Source organism: Rhincodon typus, chromosome 24 (genome assembly GCF_021869965.1).
Source record: "Rhincodon typus isolate 14 chromosome 24, sRhiTyp1.1, whole genome shotgun sequence".
In the NCBI taxonomy this organism is placed as follows: domain Eukaryota; kingdom Metazoa; phylum Chordata; class Chondrichthyes; order Orectolobiformes; family Rhincodontidae; genus Rhincodon; species Rhincodon typus.
The window spans coordinates 2779570-2794652 of record NC_063355.1 but is presented as its reverse complement, the minus strand read 5'-3'; the positions used below and the strand labels follow the sequence as shown (position 1 = coordinate 2794652).

The following is a 15083-nucleotide window of genomic DNA, read 5'->3' as shown; positions in this document are numbered from 1 at the left end:
GGAACCAGCAAGGTAAGCTGCTCACTGAAGCAAAGAATTTGGCAGAGATACTAAATCAATATTTTGCCTCTGTCTTTACCAAATTAGAAGATGGTTATAATGGCCCAGTTGAAAGTGATAGATAAAGAAGTGGTGCTAAAAAGTCTGGCAGCACCCAAGATAGAAGTCACCAGACCCAGATAGGATGCATCCTAGATTGCTGAGAGTGGTAACGCAGCAAATACTCACCATTATATGCTAGCCCCTGGCCTGCTCTTGTAGCCACTATATTTATATGGTGAGTCCAGTTGAGTTTCTGGTCAATGATAATACTCAGGACATTGATAGCGGGAAGTTCAGTGATAGTAACAGCATGTCAAGGGGTAATGGTTTAGATTGTTTCCTATTGGGGGTTCTCATTGCCTGGCATTTGTGTGGCACGAATGTTATTGACCATTTTTTTTAATCTAAGCCTGGATATTGTCTATGTCTTATTGCATTTGAACATGGACTGTGTCAGTATCTGAAGAGTCGCAAATGGTGCTGAACTATGTGCAATCATCAGTGAACATTCCCACTCCTAACCTTAAATGATAGAGGAAGGTCATTAAAGAAGCAGCTGAAGATGTTTGGGCCTCGGACACTACCCTGAGGAACTCTTGCAGAAATGTCCTGGATCTGAGATGACTGACCTCCAACAATCACAACCATCTTCCTATGTGAGATAGTAGGAACTGCAGATGCTGGAGAATCCGAGACAACAAGGTGCAAGGCTGGATGAACACAGCAGGCCAAGCAGCATCATAGGAGCAGAGAGGCTGACGTTTCGGGCCTAGACCCTTCATCAGAAAAGGGGGAGGGGAAGGGGGTTTTGAAATAAATAGGGAGAGAGTGGGAGGCGGATAGAAGAGGGATGGAGGAGAGGATAGGTGGAGAAGAAACAAACAGGTCGAAGAGGCGGGGATGGGGCCAGGAAAGGTGAGTGTAGGTAGGGAGTTAGGAAGGGGATAGGTCAGTCCAGGGAGGACGGACAGGTCAAGGGGGCGGGATGAGGTTGGTCGGTAGGAGATGGAGGTGCGGCTTGAGGTGGGAGGAGGGGATAGGTGGGAGGAAGAACAGGTTAGGGAGGCAGGGACGAGCTGGACTGGTTTTGGGATGCGGTGGGGGGAGGGGAGATTTTAAAACTTGTGAAATCCACATTGATACCATTGGGCTGCAGGGTTCCCAAGCGGAATATGAGCTGCTGTTCCTGCAACCTTCGGGTGGCATCGTTGTGGCACTGCAGGAGGCCCAGGATGGACATGTCGTCTGAGGAATGGGAGGGGGAGTTGAAATGGTTCGCGACTGGGAGGTGCAGTTGTTTGTTGCGAACCGAGCGTAGGTGTTCTGCAAAGCGGTCCCCGAGCCTCCGCTTGGTTTCCCCGATGTAGAGGAAGCCACACCGGGTACAGCGGATGCAGTATACCACATTGGCAGATGTGCAGGTGAACATCTGCTTGATGTGGAAAGTCTTCTTGGGGCCTGGGATGGGGGTGAGGGAGGAGGTATGGGGGCAGGTGTAGCACTTCCTGCGGTTGCAGGGAAAAGTGCCGGGTGTGGTGGAGCTGGAGGGGAGTGTGGAGCGGACGAGGGAGTCACGGAGAGAGTTGTCCCTCCGGAAAGCAGATAAAGGTGGGGAGGGAAAGATGTCTTTGGTGGTGGGGTCGGATTGCAGATGGCGGAAGTGTCGGAGGATGATGCGTTGGATCCGGAGGTTGGTGGGGTGGTACGTGAGGACGAGGGGGATTCTTTTTTGGTTTTTATTGCGTGGACGGGGTGTGAGGGATGAGGTGCGGGAGATGTGGGAGACACGGTTGAGGGCGTTCTCGACCACCGAGGAGGGGAAGTTACGGTCCTTGAAAAACGAGGACAACTGAGATGTACGGGAGTGGAATGCCTCATCCTGGGAGCAGATGCGGCGGAGGCGAAGGAATTGGGAATAGGGGATAGCATTTTTGCAGGAAGGTGGGTGGGAGGAGGAGTATTCTAGGTAGCTGTGGGAGTCGGTGGGCTTGAAATGAATATCGGTTTCGAGGTGGTTGCCCGATATGGAGACAGAGAGGTCCAGGAAGGGGAGAGAGGTGTTAGAGATGGTCCAGGTCAGCCTCTCTGCTCCTATGATGCTGCTTGGCCTGCTGTGTTCATCTTCCTATGTGTCAGGTATGTCTCCAATCAGCAAAGAGTTCGCCCCCTGCCCTCTGATTGATTGTCTGATAGCTGGATGAGATTCTCACTCTTTCAAGCCTGGTTAGTAACCAACCAGAAGCTGTGAAAGATGGAGGAAGATGATAGTGAGGTAGTCTCTGGGCTTCAACAGTATATGTGTGTAGAAAGTGATCTCATACCAGCAGCTGATGGAAAAAAAAGGGAAAGTATAAGGATGAGCAAGAGAAGGGCGACAAGAAACTGTAGTATTAACGGAACAGGGAAGAAAGAGAAAATTTTGCCAGCGGTGTTCCAAATTTGAACATGAGGAACAATGTCACTCACAACAGTCTGCACAATGGGCTAAAGCACATGGGCCAGCTGATATAACGCAGCCATTGTGACTACCCTGGAGATGGTGAAAAAAAAATGACGAGGGATAAACCATCACAGTGACACTGACTGTGACCTATTCTCCCCATTGTGAGAAGAGTTAGATGTTACAGGAAATGTGGGCTTGAAGCTGAGACAAGAATAAGTGTTGAATAAGAATAAGAAAAATAAGAATTAAGAATTAGCTTTATTGTCACACGTTATCACATGAGTACAGTGAGAGATCTTTGAGAGGAAAGACGGAGTAACTTACAGTTACCCTGAAATTGTCAGGACCTCTCAATGTACTTTACAGCCAAAGAAGTGCTTTTGACAGAGATGGTAAGAACTGCAGATGCTGGAGTCAGAGATAACAGTGTGGAGCTGGAGGAACACAGCAGGCCAGGCAGCATCAAAGGAGCAGGAAAGCTGACGCTTCAGGTCAGGACCCTTCTTTATTTTTCTGAAGAAGGGTCCCGACCCGAAACGTCAACCTTCCTGCTCCTCTGATGCTGCCTGGCCTGCTGTGTTCATCCAGCTCCACACTGTGTTATCCATGAAGTGCTTTTGACATTTGGATCATTAGAATGTGGGGAAAAGAAGCAACAACGTTTGCATACAGCAAGATTCCACAAATAGCAAGGAGATCAGTTATTTTAATGGTATTAATTAGGGGACAAATATGGCCAGGACATGTGGGAGGATTCCTTTGCTCTTCAAACAAACACATGAAATCTATCTACGGGGGCAGATGGGGCCATGGATTAACAGCCTCATGTGAGCAACAGTACAGCGTTCTCTCGGTATTGCACTGGAGAGACTACAAGTGAAGTCTCTACAAAATGGGAATTGGATGCACAGCTTCCAAACTTAGAGACAGGAATGCTCGGCCTGAGTCCAAACCAACTGCTGTGATACTGACCACAACTCGCCACAATTTGAGTTTCTTGCGTAAAAGGAGAAAGATGGTTTGTAAAACAAAAGATTTTGCGGAAAGGCAGATTTGACTAAAATAAAAGAAACTGGACTTATTTTCCTTGGGGCAGAGCAGATTAACAGGCAATCAAAATTATGAAAAGTTTTTGACAGGGTAAAGAAGGATATTCTGTTTCCACTAGTTGTTATGTCAATAACTAGGGGGTCACAATTTCAAGATTGTCAGTAAAAGAGTTGGAAGTGAGATGAGAGGAAACTTCTTTACTCAGAGAATTGTTAGGATTTGCAATGTGCTGCCTGGGAGGGTGGTGGAGGCAGATTCTTCAGGAGGTTTCAAAAGGAGCTGGATATGTATTGTAAGGTGACGAATTTGAAGGGCTAAGGAGATAGGGATAGAGAATGAGACTAGCTCGGTAGCTCTTTCTGGAGCTGGTTCAGACACAATGGGCCAACTGGCCTCCTTCTGAATTGGAAAAACAAAATCTATGATTCTGTAATAAGATAGAATCTGTCCAAAGTAGACTTGGAACAGCTACTTATGGGAAAGTTGACGGCAGAACAATGGAGGGCGTTCAAAAAGGAAACTGTGAGAGGACAGGTCCAACATGTTCCCTTTAGTGTGAAATGTAGAAGCAACAAGCCCAGAGAAACCTGGATGTTTAGAAATGCTCAGGACTGGATAAGAAGAAAATAAAGACTTTTAACAAATACAAAGGGAGCAAATCAACAGAGGCCTGTTGTAGCATAAAAAGTGTGTCAGGGGTTGGGGGAATGATGGAACTCAAGAAGCGATCACAATAGCAAAGAGGAGGAACGAGAAAACACTGGTGAGTAAAATTAGGGAGAATTCCAATATATTCCAGTAGTATATCCAGGAGAAGAGAATGACCAGGGAAAGTGTTGGGGTCATTGGGAACCAAGGGGACAATCTGTGTGGAACTAGAAGTCGAGTGATAAATGAAACTTCACATCTGTCTTTACTCAGAAGGAGAGAGGCTGAATAAACTCAGGTTATTTTCCTTGGAGCGGAGAAGGTTGAGGGGGGAACCTGACGGAAGTGAAAAAGATTGAGGGGCATAGACAGGGTAGCTAGAAAGTAAATGTTCCTCTTAGTTAAAGAGTCAATAACAAGAGGGCATAATTCTAAAGTGAAAGGTAGGATGTTCAGAGGGGATTTGAGGCAAACATTTTTTTACCCAAATGGTGGTGGGGGCCTGGAATGCTGTGCGTGGGTGGGTATTTGAGGTGGGGAATCTCAATCTTTAAAAATGTGATTGGATGAGCATTGAAATGTCATAACATTCAAGGCTATGGGCCAAGTGGAGTTAGTGTAGGTAGAGCAGCACAGACTTGATGGATGGAAGGGCCTCTTCCGTGCTGTACAACCCTGTGACTCCATAACGTGGAAGTTGAGAAATGGGACAGTGATTTTTGCAGGTTAGAATGTCATTTTATTTTTCAGAAAGGGATTGGTCTTAGCTTTTGAATGAAGATAGAATGCTCATGGAGTCATATATTTACACAGCATGGAAACAGACACTTTGCTCCAACTCATCCATGGCATCCAGGTATCCTAAACTGATCTAGTCCCATTTGCCAGCATTTGGCCCATATCCGTCTAGACCCTTCCTATTCATGTACCCATCCAGATGCCTTTTAAATGTTATAATTATACCTGCTTCCCCCCCATTTCCTCTGGCAACTTGTTCCACACACACACCACCCTCTGCGTAAAAATGTTACCCCTCAGGTCCCTTTTAAATATTTCCCCTCTCACTTTAAACCTATGCCCTTCTAGTTTTGGACTCCTCAACCCTGGGAAAAAGACCTTGGCTATTCACCCTATCTATGCTCCTCATGATTTTATAAACCTCTATAAGGTCATCCCTCAGCCTCCGACACTCCAGGGAAAATAGCTCCAGCCTATTCAGCCTTTCCCTATAGTTCAAACCCTTCAATCCCAGCAACATCCTTATAAATCTTTTCTGAACCCTTCACATAGCAGGGAGACCAGAATTGAACGCAGTATTCCAAAAATGGCCTCACCACTGCTGTGTACTGCTGCAACAGGACATCCCAACTCCTATACTCAATGCATTGACCAATGAAGACAAGCAGCCAAACACCTTCTTCACCACTCTGTCTACCTGTGATTCCACACCTGTGATTGTGCACCTGCACCCCTAGGTCTCTTTGTTCAGCAAACTCCCCAGGTCCCTACTGATATCTGTATATGTTTTGCCCTGGTTTGCCCTACCAAATGCAACGCCTCACTTTATCTAAATTAAATTCCATCTGCCATCTGTTGGCCCATTGGCCGATCTGATCAAGGTCTCGTACTCTGAGTTAACCTACTTAACTGTCCACTACACTTCCAATTTTGTTTCATCTGCAAACTTACTAAGCATGCCTCTTGTGCTCGCATCCAAATCATTTATATAAATGACAAAAAGGACTGGACCCATCACCAATCCTTGTGGCACACTGCTAGTCACAGGCCCTCCAGTCTAAAAAACAATGCTCCACCACCACCCTCTGTCTCCTATCTTCAAGCTAATTTTGTTTCCAAATGGCTAACTCCCCCGGATTCCATGTGATCTAACCTTGCTAACTAGTCTACCATGCAGAATCTTGTCAAACACCTTGCTGAAGTCCATATGGACAACATCCACCACTCTGCTTTCATCACTCTTCTTTGTCACCCCTTCAACAATCTCAATTCAGTTAGTGAGATATGATTTCCCACGCACAAAGCCATGCTGACTATCCCTAATCAGCCCTTGCCTTTCCAAGTACATGTAAATCCTGTCCCTCAAAATCACCTCCAATAACTTACCCACCACTGATGTCAGTCTTACTGGTGTATAGTTCCGTGGCTTTTCCTTACCACCTTTTTTAAATAATGGCACCACATTTGCCAACCTCCAGCCTTTCAGCACCCCCCTCTGTGGTTATCGATGATACAAATATCTCAGCAAGGGGCCCAGCAATCACTTCCCCAGCTTCTCACAAAATTCTGGAGTACCTCTGAGCAGATCCCAAGGTTCTATCCACCTTTATGCATTTTAAGATGTCCACCACCTCCTCTCCTGTAATATGGACACTTTACACAACATCGTTATTTATTTCCCTTAGCTTCCATGTCCTTCTCCACAGTAAGTACTAGTGCAAAATATTCGTTTAGTATCTCACCCAGCTCCTGCAGTTCTACACATAGATGGCAGGGAGGAAGTGGTCGAGCGAGGGAACCGTGGTTTACTAAAGAAGTTGAATCTGTTGTCAAGAGGAAGAAGGAGGCTTATGTAGAGATGAGGCGTGAAGACTCGGTGAGGGCGCTTGAGAGTTACAAGTTAGCCAGGAAGGACCTAAAGAGAGAGCTAAGAAGAGCCAGGAGGGGACATGAGAAGTCTTTAGCAGGTAGGATCAAGGAAAACCCTAAAGCTTTCTATAGGTATGTCAGGAATAAAAGAATGACTAGAGTAAGATTGGGGCCGGTCAAGGACAGTAGTGGGAAGTTGTGCGTGGAGTCCGAAGAGATAGGAGAGGTGCTAAATGAATATTTTTCGTCAGTATTCACACAGGAAAAAGACAATGTAGTCTAGGAGAATACTGAGATACAGTCTATTAGAATAGACGGGATTTAGGTTCATAAGGAGGAGGTGTTAGCAATTCTGGAAGGTGTGAAAATAGATAAGTCCCCTGGGCCGGATGGGATTTATCCTAGGATTCTCTGGGAAGCTAGAGAGGAGATTGCAGAGCCTTTGGCTTTGATCTTTATGTCGTCATTGTCTTCAGGAATAGTGCCAGAAGACTGGAGACTAGCAAATGTTGTCCCCTTGTTCAAGAAGGGGAGTAGAGACAACCCTGGTAATTATAGACCAGTGAGCCTTACTTCGGTTGTGGGTAAGGTGTTGGAAAGGATTATAAGAGATAGGATTTATAATCATCTAGAAAGGAATAATTTGATTAGGGATAGTCAACACGGTTTTGTGAAGGGTAGGTCGTGCCTCTCGAACCTTATTGAGTTCTTTGAGAAGGTGACCAAATGGGTGGATGAGGGTAAAGCGGTTGATGTGGTGTATTTGGATTTCAGTAAAGCGTTTGATAAGGTTCCCCACGGTAGGCTATTGCAGAAAATACGGAGGCATGGGATTGAGGGTGATTTAGCGGTTTGGATCGGAAATTGGCTAGCTGTAAGAAGACAGAGGGTGGTGGTTGATGGGAAATGTTCATCCTGGAGTTCAGTTACTAGTGGTGTACTTCAAGGATCTGTTTTGGGGCCACTGCTGTTTGTCATTTTTATAAATGACCTGGATGAGGGCGTAGAAGGATGGGTTAGTAAATTTGCGGATGACACCAAAGTCGGTGGAGTTGTGGATAGTGCGGAAGGATGTTGCAGGTTACAGAGGGACATAGATAAGCTGCAGAGCTGGGCTGAGAGGTGGCAAATGGAGTTTAATGCAGAAAAGTGTGAGGTGATTCACTTTGGAAGGAGTAACAGGAATACAGAGTACTGGGCTAATAGATCACTGAAAGTTGCCACCCAGGTTGATAGTGTTGTTAAGAAGGCGTACGGTATGTTAGGTTTTATTGGTAGAGGGATTGAGTTTCGGAGCCATGAGGTCATGTTGCAGCTGTACAAAACTCTGGTGCGGCCGCACTTGGAGTATTGCGTACAGTTCTGGTCACCGCATTATAGGAAGGATGTGGAAGCATTGGAAAGGGTGCAGAGGAGATTTACCAGGATGTTGCCTGGTATGGAGGGAAGGTCTTATGAGGAAAGGCTGAGGGTTTTGAGGTTGTTTTCGTTAGAGAGAAGAAGGTTAAGAGGTGACTTGATAGAGACATACAAGATGATCAGAGGATTAGATAGGGTGGACAGTGGGAGCCTTTTTCCTCGGATGGTGATGGCTAGCACGAGGGGACATAGCTTTAAGTTGAGGGGTGATAGATATAGGACAGATGTCAGAGGTAGGTTCTTTACTCAGAGAGTAGTAAGGGCGTGGAATGCCCTGCCTGCAAAAATAGTAGACTCGCCCACTTTAAGGGCATTTAAATGGTCATTGGATAAACATATGGATGATAATGGAATAGTTTAGGTTAGATGAGCTTCAGATTGGTTTCACAGGTCGGCGCAACATCGAGGGCCGAAGGGCCTGTACTGCGCTGTAATGTTCTATGTTCTATGCTGATCTTTAAGGGGCCATATTCTTTCCCTAGTTACTCTTTTGCCCTAAACGTCTTTGTAGAATCTCTTTGGATTTTCCTTTAACCCTATTTGCTAAAGCTATCCCCTGCCCCTTTTTTGCCATCCTGACTTCCCTTTTAAGTATACTCCTACAGCCTTTACACTCCTCTAAGCATTCACTTAATCCCAGCTGTCTATACCTGACTTATGCCTCCTTCTTTGTTTTGACCAAAGCCTCAATTTTTTCTTTCTAGTCATCCAGCATTCCCTACACCTACCAGCCTAAGAGAAGTAACCGTTGACAGTTTCAGCTACTGTGTTGGTTAAGAAAGAGAGTTGGCTGGTCAGGTATCGACTGGGAAGGAAACTGTGCAAGCTGCAAGGATGGCAAGGTGGCTCAGTGGTTAGTGCTGTTGTCCCACAGCGCCAGAGAACCAGATTCGATTCCAGCCTTGGCTGACTGTCTGTGTGGAGTTTGCAGGTTCTCTCTGTGTCTATGTAGGTTTCCACTGGTTTCCTCCCACAATCCAAAGGTATGCAGGTTTGGTGGATTGGCCATGGTAAACGGCCCATAGTGTCCAGAGATGTGTAGGCTAGCCACGGTAAATACAGGGGGATGGGATGGGTTGGGGTTCTGGATCTGGTTGGCATGCTCTTTGGAGGGTTTGTGCATACTCAATGGGCTGAATGGCCTCTTCATGCTTTGTAGAGACTCTACGTAGATTTCAGGATCAAAATCAGTTTCTGGAGAGAGATAGGGAGAAGTTTCAGAAGAATGGGCAAGTGGGAACCTAGAGGAAAGGGAAGGAGGAGAACACAATGCGGGGGGGGCGGGGGTTCCTCAGTCTTGGGGATTAGTGAGTCCTTTATTGGACACACAAGACACTCAAACTGCAAGTGGAAGTTAAATGTGTTCAAGGTGAGGTCACTATAAATAGAAGGCTACTGAAGTTTAAGGGAAGCATTTTCTGCTGAGAGAGATTCAGACAATAAATGGCTGGAGCAGTTCTGTTCCAATAAAACACCAGTTATAGGGAGTAATGCTAAGGGTTGCAAACCCTCCAGGATTAACCCTGGGTCTCCAGATAGTGACTATGTGCAATTCCGGATAAAAATCAGAGATGTTAAAAGTAAATACAAATATTGAAAACAAGACACGTGAAAAGGCTGTTTGCTTTCTATCCTATTGAATATTGAGCCAATTTGCAAATTAGCATAGGATGGGTGTGTAGGCTGACTCATTGCTGAAGCATAGGCAAGTCATTCGATAAAACCTCCAGGAACAGACATAAAAAACAGAGCTGGCAACACTCCTAAGGCTAAAGGAGAGAATGAGAGGAACTGCATTGAGGAAAAGGTAGAGTGAGAGAAACAGGGTATCAGAAAGATAAAGCTGCATGGGGAGGTTAGCAATTGATAATTAACCCGAGGTCGAGGAATTTTGAGACTTTTGTAGATCATGGTTTTAAAGGCAGAGAGTGAAACTGGATGTTTGTATATGAATTGACAAAGATATAGAGAAACAGTTCTGAGGAAGGGTCACTGGACCCGAAATGTTAACTCTGTTTTTTCCTTCACAGATGCTGCCAGACCTGCTGAGCTTTTCCAGCAACTTAGTTTTTGTTCCTGATTTACAGCACGTGCAGTTTTTTCAGTTTTTATAGAGAAACAAAGATTGGGATCAGGTCATAGGTCATAGGTCATAGCAGGTCATAGGGGCTGGCAGGACACCAGGAAAAATCAAGGACATGAAAGGGAGTTCGAGGAAGACGAGGAGAACGCTGAATTCAGAGAAAAGCTGCGAGGGAACATCGGGAATTACAAAGAGGAATGATCGGCAGGAGGGACAAAATGAGGAGAAAAAGGAAAGGGCCTTAGGGAATAATGCAGAGTAGATTTCATTGGAGTAGAATTGTGAGGGAGGAAGGGTGGGGGAAAATGACAAGATTTTAAATGAAGCTGCCGCACCTTATTCTGTGCCATCCTGTAAAGTACAGCCCAGTGTAGACAGCAGTCAATGCCAGTGAGCTCAATACCTCTGTAACAGGAAGGTAAGACAATCACTCACAACAAGACCAGAGATGACCAGTATCCTAAGTAAGTGAACATTCTGCAGGCAGGCACAGAGGTCATTCTGATTGTACAACAGTGAGGTCTGAGTTGGGAACGTGGGAAAAAGCATGTGTTTTCGCAAGGATTGAAGAGGAGAGTGAGGAAGTTTGAGACTTTGAACAGTAGGCTGGAGAAGGGGGGATGGTGTGGTTGGTGCTGCTGAAGGTGATACAACAGGCAGCACAGAGAACGTGAAGACAAGCATGGAAGTTAAGCATGAGCTTGCTTACTCAGAGAAATTGATGCAAGAGGTAATATTGACCGACGTTAGCTCTGTAAGCTTGACATCAACCACGCTGCAGTTTTTGCAAGTCTGTAGGTGCATTAAGCCATGCTTATTGATTGGCAAGGGATCCCAGCTTTAAAATTTTCCTCCTTAGATTCAGGCCCTCCATGGTCTTGCTATCCCCATCCCAATCACCTCCTCCAGGCTGTTGATCTTCGGTCACCTCTGGCTGGTCTCCTGGTCATTTCCGCTTTCCCTTTGGAGAAGCAGCAACAGACATTCCTTCACTTTCCCAAACATTCCCCCTTCCCTTCAAAGTACTGCGTGACAGAGATTTAGAAAAGACATGAGGAGCAATTTTTTTTTAGACAGAGGGTGGTTCGCGTGTGGGATGAACTTCCTGAGGAAGTGGTGGATGTGGGTACAATTACAACGTTTAAAAGAAATTGGAAAAAGTACACAAACAGGAAAGGTTTGGAGGGATATGGGCCAGGAGCAGGCAGGTGGGACTAGTTTAGTTTGGGATTACGTTTGGTATAGACTGGTTGGACTGAAGGGTCTGTATCCATGCTGTATGTTTCTATGTCGATCAAGTGTTTGGTTACCTCTCCTAAAACATATACTTCCACTCAGATTAAATGCATGTTTGATAATTTTCCTCTTGAGGTCTCTTGAGATATTTTCTGAGATTATAGCTGCCATACAAATGTTACAAAAGAGGAGAGTTTGATAAGCAACACATACACAAGTTTAAATTTTACTCACTCCCCCACCTACACTGAGTGGCAGGAGTGTGTATTAGCAACATGCGTGCAGTGTGTGTGTTTTACCTACTGTACGCACCATCCACTGTGTACTATTTGAGAAGTGGTGAAAGCCTAGTGGTAATATTCCTGGACTGTTAATCCAGAAACCCAGATGATGTTCTGGGGACCTGGGTTCAACTCTCTCCGTGGCAGATCATAGAATCCCTCCAGTGCAGAAAGAGGCCAGATGGCTGACTGCGTCTGCACTGAGTCCCACAGTCCAAAGATGTGCAGATCAGGTGAATTTGCCATGCTAAATTACCCATAGTGTCCAGGGGTGTGTAGGTTAGGTGCATTAGCCATGGGAAATGCAGGGTTACAGGGATAGGCTAGGGGCATGGGTATGGGTGGGATGCTAATTGGAGATTCGGTGTGGACTCGATGGGCCGAATGGCTTGATTCCACACTGTAATGATTCTATTGCTCTGTATGTGCTAGCCATAGTGTGGTGTGTAGTACCGTAATCACAGGCAGTTTATCCCCCCTGCTTGTTGCTTATAGCTTCTCAGAACAGCAAAAAAGTGTGCTCTGTGATGGGGCACAGGAACAGAGCTGCAGAGGGGAAGAGTGTGCTCAGGATGTGTGAAGAAGGATGCTGTGCTGGGGTAGGGCAAAAGTACAAATCATTAGCAGGCTGTAAATGGAGGAGAACAGTTTTAAACCAGTCAACAAAGGAATGCGTAAGTGAGAACCAGGTGGACTTGAACTTACAAAATCCTTGAAAATTAATGCGGAATCTCGCACTTAAAGTCAAATTTGACCAGAACCAAATTTGACCAATGGGGACAAGGGTAGTGGTTACCATTGCAATGAATACTATATCAAATATTACACTGAGTTCTAAGACGCATTTAAAAGGATAGTTACTTCCTAGTTAAACTATTCCTGTTTCACCATTGAAATTTATTTGCTGCCACCTCACATGCCAGAAGGCAGTTTGTTTCGGTCAATGGATTCTTATTTTGTGTAGATGTGTGTGAGTTAATTTTGTTTAAATTGAAGCTAAGTTTGCCTGTTGTTATGAGGGCAGCTTCCAGTCTTCGCCAGGGCAATTGCAGATGGGTGAGCAACTCTGGTCTCACCAATGACAGCCACATCTTGTTAAATAATAGATGGAAGTGGAGAGTGGAAACATTGCAGTAGGTATTCCAGAGTTTAGGATGCAGTGTGGGTCAGTGTGCCGAGTGTGATGGCGGTAACAGGACTGAAGCAGTGTACTGAAGCCAAGACTCTGTTAATACCGGAGAGAGAGGGAGAGTGCAAGTAATTCCAGGGAGAGAGGTGGATGTATGAGGAGACATCCTTTGATTTTGAATCAACATTAATGAACCGTCAGACTGGAAACTCTTCTATTGCCCCAGCATGTGTCATACCCTCCCTCCCCTTTCTTGACCTCTCTGTTTCCATTTCTGGTGACAGTTTACAGACCGACATTTACTATAAACCCACAGACTCCCATAGCTACCTAGACTACACCTCCTCCCACCCTGTATCCTACAAAATCCCGTTTTCCCAATTCCTCCGTCTCCATTGCATCCACTCTGATGAGACATTCCACGCCCAAGCATCCCTTTTGTCTGCCTTTTACAAACAATGCTCTTTCCAACCCTCTGTCATCCAGACAGCCCTCCACCATGCCGCAGCTCTTAACCACACCCCGCCCAAACATAATAAAGATAGGGTCCCCCTTGTCTTCACATTCCACTCCACCAGCCTCCGCATCCAACGTATTATCCTCAAACACTTCCGCCAACTCCAATTGGACACCCCACCTGGAACATCTTCCACTCCCCACCCCCTCTCTGCCCTCAGCAAGGACCATCCCCTTCGCCACTCCTTCGTTTGCGCCATAGTCCCCACCAACCACAACCTCCCCCCACCCCCACCCCCAGTACCTTCCCCTGTAACTGTAAAAGATGCAACACCTGCCCACACAACACCTCCCTCACCTCCATTTAGGGCCCTAAACAGTCCTTCCAGGTGAGACAGGGCTTCACCTACATCTCCTCCAACCTCATCTACTGCATCCAGTGCTCCGGATGCGGACTTCTCTACATCAACGAGGCCAAACGTAGACTAAGTGACCGTTTTACTGAGCATCTACACCTGGCTCGTAACGGCCAGCCTAGCCTCCCGGTCACCACCCATTTCGACTCCCCACCCCACTCCTCCTGCGACATGTCTGTCCTTGCCCTCCTCCAGTATACAGTTACTCACAGCGCAAATTTGAGGAACAACAGCTTATCTTCCCCCTGGGCACCCTGGAGCCCGGAGGACTCAATATTGAGTTCTCCAATTTCAAATAACCTCCCCACCCATCCCCCACCTCCCCTTCCAGCCCCACCTCCTCCCTTCCCTTCCATTCCACTTACTGACCGTCCCTTCCAGCCACTAACTGGATTTATCTCTCCCATCGACCAACCTGGTCAAACCTACTACTGATGCCCACTTATCAGCACCCATTCCACCTCCACCCCTCCACCCCCTTTAATCTGCAGCTCCCCCTACCCCCAAACCTAGTCCTGAAGAAGGGTAATACCCGAAACGTTGACTGCTCCTTTCCTCCAGATGCTGCTTGGCTTGCTGTGTTCTCCCAGCCTCCTGTTTGTCATGCCCTCCCCAGTGGGGTGCAGCTGGTAGCTTTGAGCCCTGGTGAGACTGGATTGGGAGCACAGTCAGTTCACTGTTAGCAACAGCTTCCAGCAATTACAGACTTGCAGGAAATGCGTATTGCAGCAGGAACAGAAACGGAAGGAAAATCCCCCACCTCCTGGGAACGAGGAGAGAGAGGGGGTGGGACAGAAGGGGGAGACTGACAGGGAAGGAGAAATAAACACTGGGCGGAAGGAGTGGAAGATAAGCAGAGACCCGGCGAGAGCAGGCAGGCTGACTGGGAGCACAGCGGAGTGAGGGACAAGGGGTTATCGGCGAGAGGAGAATGAAGACCCGGAGGAGCTACTGCTGCTGCCTTGTGGTGCTTTTAGTGGCCGTGCTGGTCATCACCATCACGGTGGTGTTGGTGCAGAGACACCGGTGCTCAGGAGACAACCTGTACTCACACGCTGCTGTGGCGGCAGACTCGGAGATGTGCTCCGGTATCGGCAGGTAAGTGCGGCCGGGGGTCTACACAGCAAGACTCAATAAACAACCACCCCCCCCCCTCCAGCTCAGGGTCTGCACAGCAAAACTCAATAGACCCCCTCTTCCCAGCTCAGGGTCTGCACAGCAATATTCAATCCCCCCCTAGCTCAGGGTCTGCACAGCAATATTCAATCACCAC

The 15083-nt window shown here is 46.7% G+C and overlaps 1 protein-coding gene and 1 long non-coding RNA gene across 2 annotated transcripts in view; one reads left to right on the top strand and one right to left on the bottom strand.

Annotated features, from left to right (window-relative positions):
- LOC125485942 overlaps positions 1-14577 on the bottom strand; it is a 35028-nt gene extending 20451 nt beyond the window's left edge. Inside the window, exon 1 of the long non-coding RNA XR_007264651.1 lies at positions 14343-14577. This is a non-coding gene — a long non-coding RNA (uncharacterized LOC125485942). The remainder of the gene's footprint in view (positions 1-14342) is intronic.
- Positions 14578-14857: 280 nt separating this feature from the next.
- Positions 14858-15083, top strand: part of LOC109934660 (glutathione hydrolase 5 proenzyme) — a 69695-nt gene continuing 69469 nt past the window's right edge. Inside the window, exon 1 of the mRNA XM_048611403.1 lies at positions 14858-14908. The gene's annotated coding sequence lies outside the window, so the exon portion shown is untranslated. The remainder of the gene's footprint in view (positions 14909-15083) is intronic.